At 44.8% G+C, this 19,881-nt stretch overlaps 1 long non-coding RNA gene across 1 annotated transcript in view; it reads right to left on the minus strand.

The window, feature by feature from the left end:
• Window positions 1–5,322: 5,322 nt before the first annotated feature.
• LOC139258971 (uncharacterized) overlaps window positions 5,323–19,881 on the minus strand; it is a 29,102-nt gene continuing 14,543 nt past the window's right edge. The window contains exon 3 of the long non-coding RNA XR_011592382.1: window positions 5,323–5,388. This is a non-coding gene — a long non-coding RNA (uncharacterized lncRNA). The remainder of the gene's footprint in view (window positions 5,389–19,881) is intronic.

Below are 19,881 nucleotides of genomic sequence, written 5' to 3' on the forward strand. Positions count from 1 at the left end.
CTTCCTGTCTGTCAACCAGTTCTCGATCCACGTCAGTACATTACCCGCAATACCATGTGCTTTGATTTTACACACCAATCTCTTGTTTGGGACCTTGTCAAAAGCCTTTTGAAAGTCCAAATACACCACATCCACTGGTTCTCCCTTGTCCACTCTACCAGTTACATCCTCAAACAATTCCAGAAGATTTGTCAAGCATGCTTTCCCTTTCATAAATTCATGCTGACTTGGATCGATCCTGTCACTGCTTTCCAAATGCGCTGCTGTTTCATCTTTAATGCTTGATTCCAACATTTTCCCCACTACTGATGTCAGGCTAACCAGTCTATAATTACCCGTTTTCTCTCACCCTCATTTTTTAAAAAGTGGTGTAACATTAGCTACGCTCCAATCCATAGGAACTGATCCAGAGTCGATAGACTGTTGGAAAATGATCATTAATGTATCCACTATTTCTAGGGCCACTTCCTTAAGTACTCTGGGATGCAGACTATCAGGACCTGGGGATTTATCGGCCTTTAATCCAATCAATTTCCCTAACACAATTTCCCGCCTAATAAGGATATCTTTCAGTTCCTCATTCTCACAAGACCCACTGTTCCCTAGTACATTTGGAAGGTTATTTGTATCTTCCTTTGTGAAGACAGAACCAAAGTATTGGTTCAATTGGTCTGCCATTTCTTTGGTCCCCATTATAAATTCACCTGAATCTGACTGCAAGGGACCTACGTTTGTCTTCACTGATCTTTTTCTCTTCACATATTTATAGAAGCTTTTGCAGTCAGTTTTTATGTTCCCTGCAAGCTTCCTCTCGTACTCTAATTTCCCCCTCTTAATTAAACCCTTCCTCCTCTTCTGTTGAATTCTAAATTTCTCCTAGTCCTCAGGTTTGCTGCTTTTTCTAGCCAATTTATAAGCTTCTTCCTTGGTTTTACACTATTCTTAATTTCCCTTGTTAGCCACGGTTGAGCCACCTTCCCCATTTTATTTTTACTCCAGACAGGGAGGTACAATTGCTGAAATTCATCCATGTGATCTTTAAATATTTGCCATTGTTTATCCACCATCAACCCTTTAAGTATCCTTTGCCAGTCTATTCTAGCCAATTTACGCCTCATACCATCGAAGTTACATTTCCTTAAGTTCAGGAATTAACTGTGTTACTAGTTTCTGAATTAACTGTGTCACTCTCCATCTTAATGAAGAATTCTACCATATTATGGTCACTCTTCCCCAAGGGGCCTCACACAACAAGATTGCTAATTAGTCCCGTCTCATTACACATCACTCAATCTAGGATGGTCAGCTCTCTAGTTGGTTCCTCGACATATTGGTCTCGAAAACCATCCCTAATACACTCGAGGAAATCCTCCTCCACCACACTGCTACCAGTTTGGTTTGCCCAATCAATATGTAGATTAAAGTCGCCCATGGTAACTGCACACATCCCTTATTTCTTGTTTGATGCTGTCCCCAACCTCACTACTACTGTTTGGTGGTCTGTGCACAACTCCCACTAGTGTTTTCTGCCCTTTGGTATGCTGCAGCTCCACCCATACCGATTCCACATCATCCAGGCTAATGTCCCTCCTTACTATTGCATTAATTTCCTCTTTAACCAGCAATGCCACCCACCTCCTTTTCCTCTCTGCCTATCCTTCCTAAATATTGAATACCCCTGGATGTTGAGTTCCCAGCCTTGGTCACCCTGGAGCCATGTCTCCGTGATGCCGGATATAAAAGGGGTCAGAGGGTCTAGTAAGGAGGAGGAACTGAGGGAAATCCTTATTAGTCGAGAAATTGTGTTGGGGAAATTGATGGGATTGAAGGCCGATAAATCCCCAGGGCCTGATGGACTGCATCCCAGAGTACTTAAGGAGGTGGCCTTGGAAATAGCGGATGCATTGACAGTCATTTTCCAACATTCCATTGACTCTGGATCGGTTCCTATCGAGTGGAGGGTAGCCAATGTAACCCCACTTTTTAAAAAAGGAGGGAGAGAGAAAACAGGGAATTATAGACCGGTCAGCCTGACCTCAGTAGTGGGTAAAATGATGGAATCAATTATTAAGAATGTCATAGCAGCGCATTTGGAAAATGGTGACATGATAGGTCCAAGTCAGCATGGATTTGTGAAAGGGAGATCATGCTTGACAAATCTTCTGGAATTTTTTGAGGATGTTTCCAGTAAAGTGGACAAAGGAGAACCAGTTGATGTGGTATATTTGGACTTTCAGAAGGCTTTCGACAAGGTCCCACACAGGAGATTAATGTGCAAAGTTAAAGCACATGGGATTGGGGGTAGTGTGCTGACGTGGATTGAGAACTGGTTGTCAGACAGGAAGCAAAGAGTAGGAGTAAATGGGTACTTTTCAGAATGGCAGGCAGTGACTAGTGGGGTACCGCAAGGTTCTGTGCTGGGGCCCCAGCTGTTTACATTGTACATTAATGATTTAGACGAGGGGATTAAATGTAGTATCTCCAAATTTGCGGATGACACTAAGTTGGGTAGCAGTGTGAGCTGCGAGGAGGATGCTATGAGGCTGCAGAGTGACTTGGATAGGTTAGGTGAGTGGGCAAATGCGTGGCAGATGAAGTATAATGTGGATAAATGTGAGGTTATCCACTTTAGTGGTAAAAACAGAGAGACAGACTATTATCTGAATGGTGACAGATTAGGAAGGGGGAAGGTGCAGCGAGACCTGGGTGTCATGGTACAGTCGTCATTGAAGGTTGGCATGCAGGTACAGCAGGCGGTTAAGAAAGCAAATGGCATGTTGGCCTTCATCACGAGGGGATTTGAGTACAGGGGCAGGGAGGTGTTGCTACGGTTGTACAGGGCCTTGGTGAGGCCACACCTGGAGTATTGTGTACAGTTTTGGTCTCCTAACTTGAGGAAGGATGTTCTTGCTATTGAGGGAGTGCAGCGAAGATTCACCAGACTGATTCCCGGGATGGTGGGACTGACCTATCAAGAAAGACTGGATCAACTGGGCTTGTATTCACTGGAGTTCAGAAGAGTGAGAGGGGACCTCATAGAAACGTTTAAAATTCTGACGGGTTTGGACAGGTTGGATGCAGGAAGAATGTTCCCAATGTTGGGGAAGTCCAGAACCAGGGGTCACAGTCTAAGGATAAGGGGTAAGCCATTTAGGACCGAGATGAGGAGAAACTTCTTCACCCAGAGAGAGGTGAACCTGTGGAATTCTCTACCACAGAAAGTAGTTGAGGCCAATTCACTAAATATATTCAAAAGGGAGTTAGATGAAGTCCTTACTACTCGGGGGATCAAGGGGTATGGCGAGAAAGCAGGAAGGGGGTACTGAAGTTTCATGTTCAGCCATGAACTCATTGAATGGCGGTGCAGGCTAGAAGGGCTGAATGGCCTGCTCCTGCACCTATTTTCTATGTTTCTATGCCAATTACATCATACCTGTTAACTGCTATCTGCGCAGTTAATTCGTCCACCTTATTCCGAATACTCCTCGCATTGAAGCACAGAGCCTTCAGGCTTGTCTTTTTAACACACTTTGCCCCTTTAGAATTTTGCTGTAATGTGGCCCTTTTTCTTTTTTGCCTTGGGTTTCTCTGCCCTCCACTTTTACTATTCTCCTTTCTATCTTTTGCTTCTGCCTCCATTTTATTTCCCCCTGTCTCCCTGCATAAGTTCCCATCCCCCTGCCATGTCAGTTTCACTCCTCCCCAACAGCACTAGCAAATATTCCCTGTAGGGCATTGGTTCCGGTCCTGCCCAGGTGCAGACCATCCGGTTTGTACTGGCCCCACCTCCCCCAGAACCGGTTCCAATGTCCCAGGCATTTGAATCCCTCACTTTTGCACCACTCCTCAAGCAATCTGAGCTATCCTGCGATTCCTATTCTGACTAGCACGTGGCACTGGTAGCAATCCTGAAATTACTACTTTTGAGATCCTACTTTTTAAATTTAGCTCCTAGCTCCCTAAATTAGTCTTATAGGACCTCATCCCATTTTTTACCTATATCGTTGGTACCTATATGCACCATGACAACTGGCTGTTCACCCTCCCTTTTCAGAATGTCCTGCACCCGTTCCGAGGCATCTTTGACCCTTGCACCAGGGAGGCAATATACCATCCTGGAGTCTTTGTTGCAGCCGCAGAAACGCCTATCTATTCCCCTAACAATCGAATCCCCTATCACTATAGCTCTCCCACTCTTTTTCCTGCCCTCCTGTGCAGCAGAGCCATCCACGGTGCCATGAAGTTGGCTGCTGCTGCTCACCCCTGATGAGTCATCCCCCTCAACAGTACCCAAAGCGGTGTATCTGTTTTGCAGGGGGATGACCTCAGGGGACCCCTGCACTACCTTCCTTGCACTGCTCTTCCTGTTGATCACCCATTTACTATCTGGCTGTGTACCCTTTACCGCGGTAAGACCAACTCGCTAAACGTGCTATTCACGTCATTCTCAGCATCGTGGATGCTCCAGAGTAAATCCACCCACTGCTCCAGGGCCGCAATGTGGTCCGTCAGGAGCTGGGGGCGGATTACACTTCCCGCACACGTAGTCGTCAGGGACAGCGGAAGCGTCCCTGACTTCCCACATAGTACAGGAGGAGCATAACATGTTTTCCAGCTCTCCTGCCATGAATTAACCCCGAGATAAACTTAATTTGGCAACAACATTGATAAATGTTACTTACTGATAAAGAAAAAGAAAAAGAAAAACTACTCACCAATCACCAGCCAATCACTTACCCCCCTTGGCTGTGACGTCACCTTTCGATTTCTTTCTACATCTTTTTGCCTCCCAGCTGCAGCTGCACCAGCTGGCCTCTTGTAGGCCGCTCGCCTCCCGAACTCCCACCTCTCCCTGGACTGCTCACTGATGGGCCTCTTGTAGGCCGCTCGCTTCTCGAACTCCCTTCTCTCCAACGCTCCCTGGACTGCTCAATGATGGGCCTTTTGTAGGCCGCTCACCTCCCGAACTCCCTCCTCTCCGACGATCCCTGGACTCCTCACTGATGGGCCTCTTGCAGGCCGCTCGCCTCTCGAGCTCCCGCCTCTCCGACGATCCCTGGACTGCTCACTGATGGGCCTCTTGCAGGCCGCTCGCCTCTCGAGCTCCCGCCTCTCCGACGATCCCTGGACTGCTCACTGATGGGCCTTTCATAGTCTGCTCGCCTCCTGAACTCCCGCCTCTCCGACGCTCCCCGGACTGCTCACTGATAAAAGTATAATGCCGATTGTTCACAAGCAATAAATTTCAACACTAAAGGACACCTACAGTAAAACCCAATCGTCCACAGTCTGAAAAGATGTCTGTTCAGATGGTCACTTCACCTGAGAAGAACTCCAGAGTTAATCCAAACTCCCCCGAAGTTGAAGCAGCCTTTTCAATGAAGCGACCTGCGATTTGAAAAATAGCTGTGATTAGTTCAGAATAGTTCCACTTTTTCAGAGCGGTGTTTTGGGCGAGCGATATTGTGGGCGAGATGTGCGCGAGGTGGTGAAAGTGATGCTGGGCGATATACTGGGTGTTAGTTTCTGCAAATGTGTTCTTTACGACAAAAAAAAAAGTGGGCGGTCGGTATTGTATCTCGGCGTTAATTACGTGCCGAAAGCTGGCCGATATTATGGGCATTGATTTCACCCATTCTGATGATTCTGCCCCAAAAAAGTGGGCGGGTGGTATTATTTTTTTCCCGGTGTAACGTACATGCCGAAAGTAACGCTCGGCAATAAGTGTCCGAAAAATGGGTGTCAGTTTCCATTTTGTGGCTAAATGGGCGATATATGGACATTACACCTCATTTCAGCGTTAAAATGGATGTTAAGTGGGCATTATGCATGTCAAAATAATGGAAAATCTAGCACTCTCAATATTCTTGCACAAGATGAAGTGAATCCCTCTAAGGCATTTGAAGCATAAAGATTGCTTTAAACGGGAATGTTAATGATAATGTGATTAATAAAGCATTGCATTGCTGCTGGTAAGTCTTCCTGTGTTTAAAGTTTCATTTGCCAAAGCTTGTTTGTTTGCTAGTTTCTCGCTTACCTGAGATGCGACTCTTCCTGGCATATAATTCTGCCAGCAGCCCTTCACAACATTGCCCAAGTTACTATCATTCACATGTGAGCTTGGGTGGTGTGAAAGAGTATACAGGCCGGGGCTCTTTTCTCTAGAAAAGAGCAGACTGAGGGAGATCTGACAGAGGGATTTAAGATTCTGAAAGAGTTTGATAGAGTGGATAGAGAGAGATGTTTCCATTTGTGGGGGAGACTAAATCTAGGGGCCATAAATATGATAGTCACTGATAAATCTAGGAGAAACTTAGTTACACAGAGTGGTTAGAATGTGGAACTCATGACCACAAGGAATAGTTAAGCCGAATAGCACTGATGCATTTAAGGGGAAGCTAGAGAAACACACGATGGAGAAAGGAATAGAAGGATATGTTGATGGGGTTAGATGAAGAGGGGTGGAAGGAGACTCATTTGGAGCATAAACACTGGAATAGACCAAATGGGCTATTTCTGTGCTATACATTCTCTGTAATTCTATTTAATGGTAGGTTGTTGAACTATGGGAGAACATCGTCATCAAGGCTAATCCTGTGTTTCACAGACACCCACACATGGTCACTTTTCAGTAAGAGTCACTGGACAGTGATTGTGAGCTGGGAGCCTGACTCCACTATGCTGTGGCTGAGGCTGAGGCTTTAAACTGCCAAATAAATATGTTAAACAGCAAATATATAAGTGACTAGAAGCAATGAGCAATGATATAGGAACAATAAGAACAGGAGTGGGCCATACGGCCCCTCGAGCCTGCTCCGACATTCAATAAGATCATGGCTGATCTGATCATGGACTCAGCTCCACTTCCTTGCCCGCTCCCCATAATCCCTTATCATTTAAGAAACTCTCTATTTCTGTCTTAAATTTATTCAATGTCCCAGCTTACACAGCTCTCTGAGACAGCAAATTCCACAGATTTACAACCCTTAGAGAAGAAATTTCTCCTCATCTCAGTTTTAAATGGGCAGCCCCTTATTCTAAGATCATGCCCTCTCGTTCTAGTCTCTCCCATCAGTGGAAACATCATCTCTGCATCCACCTTGTCAAGTCCCCTCATAATCTTATACGTTTCGATAAGATCACCTCTCATTCTTCTGAATTCCAATGAGGAGGCCCAACCTTCTCAACCTTTCCTCATAAGTCAATCCCCTCATTTCTGGAATCAACCTAGTGAACCTTCTCTGAACTGCCTCCAAAGCAAGTATATCCTTTCGTAAATATGGAAACCAAAACTGCACGCAGTATTCCAGGTGTGGCCTCACCAATACCTTGTATAGCTGTAACAAGACTTCCCTGTTTTTATATTCCATCCCCTTTGCAATAAAGGCCAAGATTCCATTGGCCTTCCTGATCACTTGCTGTATCTGCATACTCACCTTTTGTGTTTCATGCACAAGTATCCACAGGTCCTGCTATACTGCAGCACTTTGCAATCTTTCTCCATTTAAATAATAACTGGCTGATCATACACCTCAACTTTATTTATTCGTCTTTGCTCCATATTTCTTGATATCCTTACCGAACAGAAAACTCTCTCTCTCAGTCTTGAAAGCTCAAATTGTCCCAGCATCCTCTTGGGAGCAAGTATTCCAGACTTCTACTACCCTCTGTATGAAAAGTGCTTCCTGATTTCACTCTTGAATGGCATAGCTCTAATTTTAAGATGAATTCTTCTTGTTCTTTTTTTCCTCCACCAGAAGAAATAGTTTCAATAATTATCAAATCCTTTTAACATTTTAAACTCCTCAATTAAATCACTCCTCAATCTTCTATCCTCAAGAGTGGTAACAGCATTTACCACATTAACTGTCCCTCCACAAAAGATACAAAATAACTAGTTGCATGTATTGTGCTAACCTGAAATGTTAACTGGATCGGACACAATGCAGAAGGAATTTGATGGGCACGAAGTCAGTGAAACGGCCGCACCACCTGCCCAAAGCCGGCATCAAGAGACCTGAACAATATTGGGGTTCGGGCCACATTTAAAAGTTGACAAGCTACGAAAGCCAAAGGTGCGAACTGATGCAGCTCGCTTGTTCTGGGAGGACAGAAAATCAGCAGACAGATCAAAACTGGTAGGCTGGTAGGAGGGAAAGGGGGCTTCAAATGGGCCAGTGAGGGGCCAAAAGTTTTTGCTCCTCCTAGCTCTATCAAATAAAATAACAGTTTCCAGGGTCTCCAGCGGTCCCTTTAAGGATAAGACCCCAATTTTCAAATTTAAGCAACCTCTTGCCTGTTTCATGCTGGCAGGCTCCTCGTCCATTAATAGGCCTCCCTGAAAATTGCATCAGGTGGGCCTTGGGCACCACTAGGGTGACCAAGGTGACCCCTCCCCCACTGATTTTCAGCTGCCATTTTTCAGGCGAATAACTGGTGACCATGAATTTGGAATCCTCCCCACAACCAATGTTAACCTTGATGAGATGGTTTGTTACTCACCATCCACAGACTTTCGGTTATCTGTCTATTGATCTCTGATGGCTTCTGATGGACTACCTAGTTGGAACAAGGCAGACTGAGAAATACTTTTCAAAATTTGACTAGAACAATGGTATTTTACATATGTGTCTTTTAAACTCAAGTAGAGCTGCCAATCAAACATATATTCAAACAAAACCCACAAGACACTTGCAAATAAATTGAATGCAAGCACTCCCTCTATTACTTGGCGCATTCAAAGGCCGGGAACTTTCACAGAGCTGCTCTCGGTCCGTTGCCATAACTCTGCTAGAAATGATTTGTGTGTGTTTAAGCAAGGTTTCAGAGGCATTTTCACCAATGCTATAGCAAAAGATCTAAGGGAATTCCTGGGAAAAATATTGATTTTTCTAGGACTATTCTGTGTCAAAACAAGCTGGACCACTTCCTGCGAGTGATTCTGGTTTTTAACCTGTTATGTACTATTACTAAAAGAAAGAAGCCAGTACCATGATACATCATAGTCACAAATGCTTCATTTTTGTCATACAGGAATTGAACCGGGAACATTCCTGGCTCAGTACCAAATCAAGTAGTGCATTTACCCACTGATCCACTTGGGTGCTATCACTGAACTTTGATCAGAGGAAATGAATCCTGAAAAGAAACACAATAAACTTCTGGAATAGACATGGAACTAGTTATGAGATAGAGAAAAGCTACAATGATCCTGACACTGAAATAAAAGTTCGTCGTCATATCATCATCATAGGCAGTCCCTCGGAATCAAGGAGACTTGCTTCCACTCCTGAAGTGAGTTCTTTAGTGGCTGAACAGTCCAATACGAGAGCCACAGACTCTGCCACAGGTGGGACAGATAGTCGTTGAGGGAAGGGGTGGGTGGGACTGGTTTGCCGCATGCTCTTTCCACCGCCTGTGCTTGATTTCTGCATGCTCTCGGCGTTGAGACTCGAGGTGCTCAGCGCCCTCCCGGATGCACTTTCTCCACTTCGGTGGTCTTTGGCCAGGGACTCCCAGGTGTCAGTGGGGATGTCGCACTTTATCAGGGAGGCTTTGAGGATGTCCTAGTAACATTTCCGCTGCCCACCTTTGGCTCGTTAAATATGTAAACAAATGAGGAGAATATTTTTTACAGTTCACCTTTTTTATACCTCAGGCAAATTCCCAGTACCCAGTGTATGCATTAACTGCCTCCATTACATATTGTCCCATGTGATACTTATTAGACATAGCCTTGGGAACAGAGATTAAATATATTAGTACATGGGCATCCCTAATAACCATGGCCGTGATTTCTCCACACGCAGCGGGATCGATGCGGCTGAGGTCGGTGGCCTGTTGAAAAGCCGCTCCCGATTCGAACTCGCTCTCTCTATGTAATCTTCCCATGATTGGGCTTGTTAAGCCCGCCCTGCAGGCTTCCCGGCCAATTAAGAGGAAGCCGGTCTGATGACATCAATTGATGGCGCATCATCAGCCGGTTTCCTTAAAGGGATCATGCCCACAATGGTTTTGACAGTTCTTCTTTCAGTGTCCTGCAGCATTGGGGAGCTGCAAACATTGACAAGCACTGCACAGAGGTGCACGGCTACATCTGGGCTCTCCCATGACTCACTTTAGATGCTTATGGAGGGAGTCACAGCACGCAGAGAGGTCTTCATCCCTTGCCATGGGCGGAAAGGACCTTCCCAGGACACCAACGCAGCCTGTTTTATACATTGCACGGGAGGGCACAAGAAGGGACGTCATCAGAAAGACCAGGCTGCAGTGGCACAAACACTTCAATTATCTCAGCAGATAACAAAACGTTACTGCAAAGCAAAACTCAACATCATCCTGCTGTGCCACTCATCACATCCCCATCACTCTGGCTTCCCTACTCTACCCTGTGATATATTCTTTATGACATCACAACACACTCAGACTTCACAAGATAGCTCTTAACTCAGGAACATGTCAGGTGACCTGTCACCGGATGTCTTTATTGTATTGATAGCAATGTCTGCATTACCACAGTAGTCCACTAGGTGGAACTATATTACACTTCTAATTCCTTAAATGAAGAAGTAATTATAACAATCATCATACAAAACTTGCATGGGTATACATAACAAAAGATATGGACTTGTTTAGTCATATTTACAAATCAAAGTTAACCACATGTTTTATGTTTCGAAGAGAATACCTTCACTCTCGAACAGAACCTTCCAACATGGTGTCAAACTTGGACTCATTCTAGGCTGATCCTGAGGAAAGTTTTCCTCCAAGGGATGCCTTTGATTTATATTTGAACTCTCTACAACTTGAGACTGTTTGTCTGCCTGATTTGGACTCAGACTTAAATTCTGACTTTCTCTTGGACTTGTTTCTAGTACATTTGATGTAGGATTTGCTATTCTACTTTACTTGTAATAAGACTATTTGATGAGTTAGAAATAATCGAATCATTCCAACTTTCAACTCCTTCCACATCTGTAGGTAAAATATGATCAATGTGAACAAAGCTAACCTTTCCATGATCAAACATTTTGACAAAGTATGTGCAAGGACCACATATCTTCACCACTCTTACTGGTAACCAGTTACCATTTATTGTGATGGCTCTTCACTCTCACCTTCTGATTTAATTTCACACTTCTCTCCCTTATTCTACCTCTATCATGATTCTCTTTAGATATGTCACAGTGAACTAACATGGTGCTCTCTACCAATTGGTTTTTACACTCATTGAATGCTCTTTCGCATTCTTCTGACCACTTCCAATGGACCTGTTTTTTCAACAGCTCTTTCAGTGGAAGTAACATGCAGCCAACTTCCCATAATAGTTCAAAAGACCCAAAAATGATCGAAGTTCAGTGACATTCTTGGGAGTGGGTGCATTTCTAATAGCATCCAGCTTTCCCTTGGTTGGATGTAAACCATCTTTGTCTACTCTGTGCCCAAAGTACGCCACTCAGTTCTGAAACAGCTCATACTTGAGAGCAGTCACTCATACTCTATGCTTCTCTAGCTGTTTAAGCACTTCATTCAATACATTATTATGAATTTACCTGTTTGTTGCTGAAATGAATATGTCATCTAAATAACATACTACCCTTCAATGCCTTGCAAAATCTGGTGCATCCCCCTTGGAATATGGCGGCGGCGGCGGAAGACACTCCAAATGATAGCCTATTAAATTGATATAGGTCTAGATGAGTATTTATAGTCAAGCATGACTTGGACTCCTCATCTAGTTCAAGCTGTAACTAGAAATTTGTAAGATCCAACTTTAAGATCTGACCACCTGTCAGTGTTGTGAACAAATCTTCTACATCTGGCAATTTATTGGGTAGATTACCCTCTAGAACTTGGTTTACGGTTAGTTTATAAACACCACACAACCTTGCCTTACCATTGGATTTAGGTACAACAGTAATGGTTGTAGTCTAATTACATATATATATCTTAGAGATAATGCTCTCAGTCTCTAGTCTTTTGAGTTCTTGCTCAACTTTCTCTTTGAGTGCGTATCGTACGGGACATGGCTTGCAGTAAATTGATCTTGCATCCTTCTGTACACTAACACTCGCCTTAAAGCCTTGGATCAGACTGGCTGTTTCGCAGAACACCTTCGGATACTTCTTGATGACATCATCCTTTGATGCAAATCTTGTTTCAACACAAAAAATCTCACTTCAATCCAGCTTCAGTGATCCCAAACAATTTCTACCAAGTAAGGCAGGCTTGTCTCCTGCCACCACTAAGAGAGGTAAGCTTTAAAGTTTATCCTTGTATTTCATTGGTACGGTGATACGGCCTACCACAGGAATTTGGTCCCCTGAGTAGCCTTGCCGGGCGGGAGTCGAGAGAGGCAGCGGCCTATAAAAGGCTCAGCAGTCCGGGGAGCGTCGAGAGAGGCGGGAGTCGAGAGAGGCAGCGGCCTATAAAAGGCTCAGCAGTCCGGGGAGCGTCGAGAGAGGCGGGAGTCGAGAGAGGCAGCGGCCTATAAAAGGCTCAGCAGTCCGGGGAGCGTCGAGAGAGGCGGGAGTCGAGAGAGGCGTACCGGTGCAGCTCCAGCTGGGAGAGAAGGCAAAAAAGAAGTAGAAAGAAATCAAAAGGTGACGTCACAGCCAACGTGGTAAGTGATTGGCTGCTGATTGGTGAGTAGTTTTTCTTTTTCTTTATTAGTCAGTAACTTTTAACATTGTTGTCGGCAATTTAAGTGTATCTAAGGGTTAAGTCATGGCAGGACAGCTCGGTCACGTGATATGCTCCTCCTGTACCATGTGGGAACACAGGGACAACACCAGTGTCCCTGACGACTACATGTGCGGGAAGTGTGTCCACCTCCGGCTACTGACGGTCCGCGTTGCGGAGTTGGAGCTGAAGGTGGATTCACTCTGGAGCATCCACGATGCTGAGAATGACGTGAGTATCACGTGTAGCGAGTTGGTCTTACTGCAGGAGAAGGGTCCACAGCCAGAAAGGGAATGGAAGACCAGCAGGAAGAGTAGTGCAAGGAAGGTAGTGCAGGGGTCCCCTGTGGTCATCCCCCTGCAAAACAGATACACCGCTTTGAGTACTGTTGAGGGGGATGACTCATCAGGGGAGGGCAGCAGCAGCCAAGTTCATGGCACCGTGGCTGGCTCTGTTGCACAGGAGGGCAGGAAAAAGAGTGGAAGAGCGATAGTGATAGGGGATTCAATTGTAAGGGGAATAGATAGGCGTTTCTGCGGCCGCAACCGAGACTCCAGGATGGTATGTTGCCTCCCTGGTGCAAGGGTCAAGGATGTCTCGGAGCGGGTGGAGGACATTCTAAAAAGGGAGGGAGAACAGCCAGTTGTCGTGGTGCACGTTGGTACCAATGACATAGGTAAAAAAAGGGATGAGTTCCTACGAAATGAATTTAAGGAGCTAGGAGCTAAATTAAAAAGTAGGACCTCAAAAGTAGTAATCTCGGGATTGCTACCAGTGCCACGTGCTAGTCAGAGTAGGAATCGCAGGATAGCTCAGATGAATACGTGGCTTGAGCAATGGTGCAGCAGGGAGGGATTCAAATTCCTGGGGCATTGGAACCGGTTCTGGGGAGGTGGGACCAGTACAATCCGGACGGTCTGCACCTGGGCAGAATCGGAACCAATGTCCTCGGGGGAGTGTTTGCTAGTGGTGTTGGGGAGGAGTTAAACTAATATGGCAGGGGGATGGGAACCAATGCAGGGAGATAGAGGGAAACAAAAAGGAGGCAAAAACAAAAGACAGAAAGGAGATGAGGAAAAGTGGAGGGCAGAGAAACCCAAGGCAAAGAACAAAAAGGGCCATTGTACAGCAAAATTCTAAAAGGACAGAGGGTGTTAAAAAAACAAGCCTAAAGGCTTTGTGTCTTAATGCAAGGAGTATCCGCAATAAGGTGGATGAATTAACTGTGCAAATAGATGTTAACAAATATGATGTGATTGGGATTACGGAGACGTGGCTCCAGGATGAGCAGGGCTGGGAACTCAACATCCAGGGGTATTCAACATTCAGGAAGGATAGAATAAAAGGAAAAGGAGGTGGGGTAGCATTGCTGGTTAAGGAGGAGATTAAGGCAATAGTTAGGAAGGACATTAGCTTGGATGATGTGGAATCTATATGGGTAGAGCTGCAGAACACCAAAGGGCAAAAAACGTTAGTGGGAGTTGTGTACAGACCTCCAAACAGTAGTAGTGATGTTGGGGAGGGCATCAAACAGGAAATTAGGGGTGCGTGCAATAAAGGTGCAGCAGTTATAATGGGTGACTTTAATATGCACATAGATTGGGCTAACCAAACTGGAAGCAATACGGTGGAGGAGGATTTTCTGGAGTGCATAAGGGATGGTTTTTTAGACCAATATGTCGAGGAACCAACTAGGGGGGAGGCCATCTTAGACTGGGTGTTATGTAATGAGAAAGGATTAATTAGCAATCTCGTTGTGCGAGGCCCCTTGGGGAAGAGTGACCATAATATGGTGGAATTCTGCATTAGGATGGAGAATGAAACAGTTAACTCAGAGACCATGGTCCAGAACTTAAAGAAGGCTAACTTTGAAGGTATGAGGCGTGAATTGGCTGAGATGGATTGGCGAATGATACTTAAGGGGTTGACTGTGGATGGGCAATGGCAGACATTTAGAGACCGCATGGATGAACTACAACAATTGTACATTCCTGTCTGGCATAGAAATAAAAAAGGGAAGGTGGCTCAACCGTGGCTATCAAGGGAAATCAGGGATAGTATTAAAGCCAAGGAAGTGGCATACAAATTGGCCAGAAATAGCAGCGAACCTGGGGACTGGGAGAAATTTAGAACTCAGCAGAGGAGGACAAAGGGTTTGATTAGGGCAGGGAAAATGGAGTATGAGAAGAAGCTTGCAGGGAACATTAAGACGGATTGCAAAAGTTTCTATAGATATGTAAAGAGAAAAAGGTTAGTAAAGACAAATGTAGGTCCCCTGCAGTCAGAATCAGGGGAAGTCATAACGGGGAACAAAGAAATGGCGGACCAATTGAACAAGTACTTTGGTTCGGTATTCACGAAGGAGGACACGAACAACCTTCCGGTTATAAAAGGGGTCGGGGGGTCTAGTAAGGAGGAGGAACTGAGGGAAATCCTTATTAGCCGGGAAATTGTGTTGGGGAAATTGATGGGATTGAAGGCCGATAAATCCCCAGGGCCTGATGGACTGCATCCCAGAGTACTTAAGGAGGTGGCCTTGGAAATAGTGGATGCGTTGACAGTCATTTTCCAACATTCCATTGACTCTGGATCAGTTCCTATGGAGTGGAGGGTAGCCAATGTAACCCCACTTTTTAAAAAAGGAGGGAGAGAGAAAGCAGGGAATTATAGACCGGTCAGCCTGACATCGGTAGTGGGTAAAATGATGAAATCAATTATTAAGGATGTCATAGCAGTGCATTTGGAAAGAGGTGACATGATAGGTCCAAGTCAGCATGGATTTGTGAAAGGGAAATCATGCTTGACAAATCTTCTGGAATTTTTTGAGGATGTTTCCAGTAGAGTGGACAAGGGAGAACCAGTTGATGTGGTATATTTGGACTTTCAGAAGGCGTTCGACAAGGTCCCACACAAGAGATTGATGTGCAAAGTTAGAGCACATGGGATTGGGGGTAGTGTACTGACATGGATTGAGAACTGGTTGTCAGACAGGAAGCAAAGAGTAGGAGTAAATGGGTACTTTTCAGAATGGCAGGCAGTGACTAGTGGGGTACCGCAAGGTTCTGTGCTGGGGCCCCAGCTGTTTACACTGTACATTAATGATTTAGATGAGGGGATTAAATGTAGTATCTCCAAATTTGCGGATGACACTAAGTTGGGTGGCAGTGTGAGCTGCGAGGAGGATGCTATGAGGCTGCAGAGCGACTTGGATAGGTTAGGTGAGTGGGCAAATGCATGGCAGTTGAAGTATAATGTGGATAAATGTGAGGTTATCCACTTTGGTGGTAAAAACAGAGAGACAGACTATTATCTGAATGGTGACAGATTAGGAAAAGGGGAGGTGCAAAGAGACCTGGGTGTCATGGTACATCAGTCATTGAAGGTTGGCATGCAGGTGCAGCAGGCGGTTAAGAAAGCAAATGGCATGTTGGCCTTCATAGCAAGGGGATTTGAGTACAGGGGCAGGGAGGTGTTGCTACAGTTGTACAGGGCATTGGTGAGGCCACACCTGGAGTATTGTGTACAGTTTTGGTCTCCTAACCTGAGGAAGGACATTCTTGCTATTGAGGGAGTGCAGCGAAGGTTCACCAGACTGATTCCCGGGATGGCGGGACTGACCTATCAAGAAAGACTGGATCAACTGGGCTTGTATTCACTGGAGTTCAGAAGAATGAGAGGGGACCTCATAGAAACATATAAAATTCTGACGGGGTTAGACAGGTTAGATGCAGGAAGAATGTTCCCAATGTTGGGGAAGTCCAGAACCAGGGGTCACAGTCTAAGGATAAGGGGTAAGCCATTTAGGACCGAGATGCGGAGGAACTTCTTCACCCAGAGAGTGGTGAACCTGTGGAATTCTCTACCACAGAAAGTTGTTGAGGCCAATTCACTAAATATATTCAAAAAGGAGTTAGATGAGGTCCTTACTGCTAGGGGGATCAAGGGGTATGGCGAGAAAGCAGGAATGGGGTACTGAAGTTGAATGTTCAGCCATGAACTCATTGAATGGCGGTGCAGGCTAGAGGGGCCGAATGGCCTACTCCTGCACCTATTTTCTATGTTTCTATGTTTCTATGTTTATCTTTGACTTTTCCAGTGGAAAATTTCTCAACTGGTCGAGATATACGCCAGTGTCGATTTCCATGGTTTTCCTGGTTCCTGCAACATCTACTTGGATGATGATACTTTTCGAAGCACTGTTAGATAATCTCGCGCTCCTGATGGTGTGTATCTCTTCGTCCTGTTGCTTTGCTTCCATGCTATGTAGTCTCTGGGGATTTCTACTTATAGCCTTGAAAGTTGGTTTACTCTTCCGTCGGCATGCCTTCGCAAGATACCCAGTCTTGTTGCAGAAGAAATACTCTGCCTTCACATATGGGCAATTTTGAGCAATGTGTTGTCCCAAGCACCGATACCATTATGAGTTGCTGAGGCCTTGGGGCCTTTTACTTTTAACCTGCAGGCGCTTCACCTCGGTTGTCTGGTGACTGGTACGAAATTCTCGGGAATATGGGTCCGCCATATCCATTGACATAGCTCTCTGACAAGCTAAATCAAAAGTCAAGGTAGAAGTTGTCAACAACTTTTTTCTGATCGCTTCATTCTTCATCCCACAAATAAAGCGGTCACGCAATGTTCGGTCCTGAAAGTTTCCGAAGTGACAGTGAATAGATAGTTTTTTTAATGCTACAGTGTGTTCACTGATACTTTCGTGAATAAGTTGATCTCACTTTCCAAAATGATAACTTTCAGCAATTTCCAGGGGCTCAGGACTGTAGTGCTGTTCTAATTTCCTTAGAATCTCCATAAGTGATGTATCCTTTGGCTTGATGGGAACAAGAACATTTTTCAGGGTTTCATACACCTCGGGGTCTGCTTCAGTCAGAAAAATAGCCCGTTTTCTTTCCAACACCACCTGGTTACGGTTTTAATCATCGGGTACTTCGATGATACTATTTGCGGTGAAAAACATTTCTAGCCACTCCACATACTCTCCAAAAGTTTCACGGTTGTGATGGAATTCACCCAAGCACCCTATTATTCCCATAGGTGCAGCCATCTGGACTCTGGCAGTTCAGCCAAGATTGCTTATAATTTACCTTGGATTTTTAGCTGTTCTGCAAACAAAGGATCTCTCTAGTCTCTCTGTTGTTCGGCTCGAATCATCCATCAACACAAATTTCAGCTAGGGAATCCAGAAATCCTGTCATTCATCGCTAATGTGATATATTATTTACAACATCACAACACACTCAGACTTCACAAGATGACTCTTAACTCAGGAACTTGTCAGGTGACCTGTCACCTGATGTCTTTATTGTATTTACAACAATGTCTGCATTACCACAGTAGTCCACTAGGTGGAACTATATTACATATCCCTGCACATCCTTTCTCACACCAATTTACCTTGCTCCTCCATCCATCCTTCTCTCTCTATCTACATTATCAGTTCCCCATTTCACTCACCCTCATTCTTGTCCAATTATACCAACTAACAATACACAAAGGTGGGCACTTGGGTCCTTTTACCAATGTTCATGTATAGTTAATGTTGATGTATTGTCAAACATTGAAATGTTTAATTTCAGAACAGGTTTCTTGAACAGGTTTGTGAGCACCTTTGGGAGTGGCTGAGTATGTTGTCGTGAATGGTGAGACATAAGGGTACCCCCCACAATGGTGATGAGTGTGAAAGGAATGGGTTGGACGTTGCCGGGATGCTTTATGGAGCTGGTGTGGGGTGGTGCCAACCTGGTGCATCATGTGGTAGTCCGGATGTACAGCTTCAAGTGAAGTAAATGTGGGCACGGTGAGGCCATCACTGGCCTCCCAGGCAGCATTGTGGTTGGGTGCTGATGCCTGTGTACTGTGCAGCATCAGGTGATTGCGGAGAAAGTTGGTGTTTTCAGTGGTGATGCTGGTATGTTTAGTGATGTTGGTGTTGGGACTGATCGTGGTGGGATTCTGAGGACCAAGGTGAGATTTTTTCAAAGGCACCAATGCTGTTGGAATAGATGGCAGTGAGGTTGAGATTGCAGAAGCACCGTGTTAATGGTGAGAGAGGTGAATAGAGAGTTCACTGCAAACACTCCAAAGTGCATACAGCTCACAAATCTTTTCCAAATCCTGAAGGCTTCAGCTTCTGAAATGGTTGCTGTGAAATGGTAGCTGTTATACCACTTCTGCAGCTGTCAACTAGCCAAAGCAATAGAGTCACTGAGAACCCAACACACTCGAGGGATGGCAAAGCCGTCAAAATGTTGGTAAAATTGTAAGTGTCTGTTTTTAAGCCCCTTAACTAGCATTTAAGTACATTTTAATTATGTTAATTACCTGTCCCGCTGCTTGCTGTCAGGTCAGCTATCTGAACGCCGACGTGACAGTTCAGAAACTCACACGAAGGCGGGTTCAGAGCGGGATTCTGACCCGCTGTCAATCAAAGACATTTTGACAGCGGGCCCGCTTCCAAACCCGCACTCGCAGGGCTGGGAAGATTCCCGCCATGTGTTTTTGTTTTCCTTCCCCTGGATTTTCCTAGTATTGTTTCTTGTGATTCTCTATACAATGATGTTGTATTGTCCAAGATATAATTGGTATGAAAGTAACTGTAAATTTTCTTGGGTTGTCGAACATCTGTAAAAGCCAACACAAACTCATCTTTATGGGTCATACCTGTGCACTCCAGAGCTGTTCACGTGGATGGGTGTATCCCATTTTAAATCTCCTGTACAAGGGTTTAGGAATTTGGTCAGACTCATAAGGTACAAGTTTAGACCATAGCCTGCAGCAATTGAGAAATAGCTTTGTACATGTACAAACTGAGAGACTCACACGGAAATATTATCACACAGTTCAACCTCAAACTACCTTCCTCGACTTGCATGTGCAATGATTAATGAGCCATGATTTGGCAGCTTAATTAGTGCCCAGATCTGGTTTCACATACTTCCTATATATTAATAATGTGAGTTTTTCATGTTATTGTTCCTATGTTCACAAAGGTGGGGTTATCGGTACTTTCAATAGTATCTAAAGATCGCTAGGATTCCTTGTTTACTTTTCAGTAATTGCGATTAGGATGTTAGAAAACTTATTTCAGAACACAAGAGAATTTTCTTGAGGAATGGACATTGCTGACTGACAATTTGAAAGGTTGCATAGAAGGTGAAGATGGTGGTCACATTTACTCACACTGGT

This window comes from Pristiophorus japonicus, chromosome 3, assembly GCF_044704955.1.
Source record: "Pristiophorus japonicus isolate sPriJap1 chromosome 3, sPriJap1.hap1, whole genome shotgun sequence".
NCBI lineage: Eukaryota > Metazoa > Chordata > Chondrichthyes > Pristiophoridae > Pristiophorus > Pristiophorus japonicus.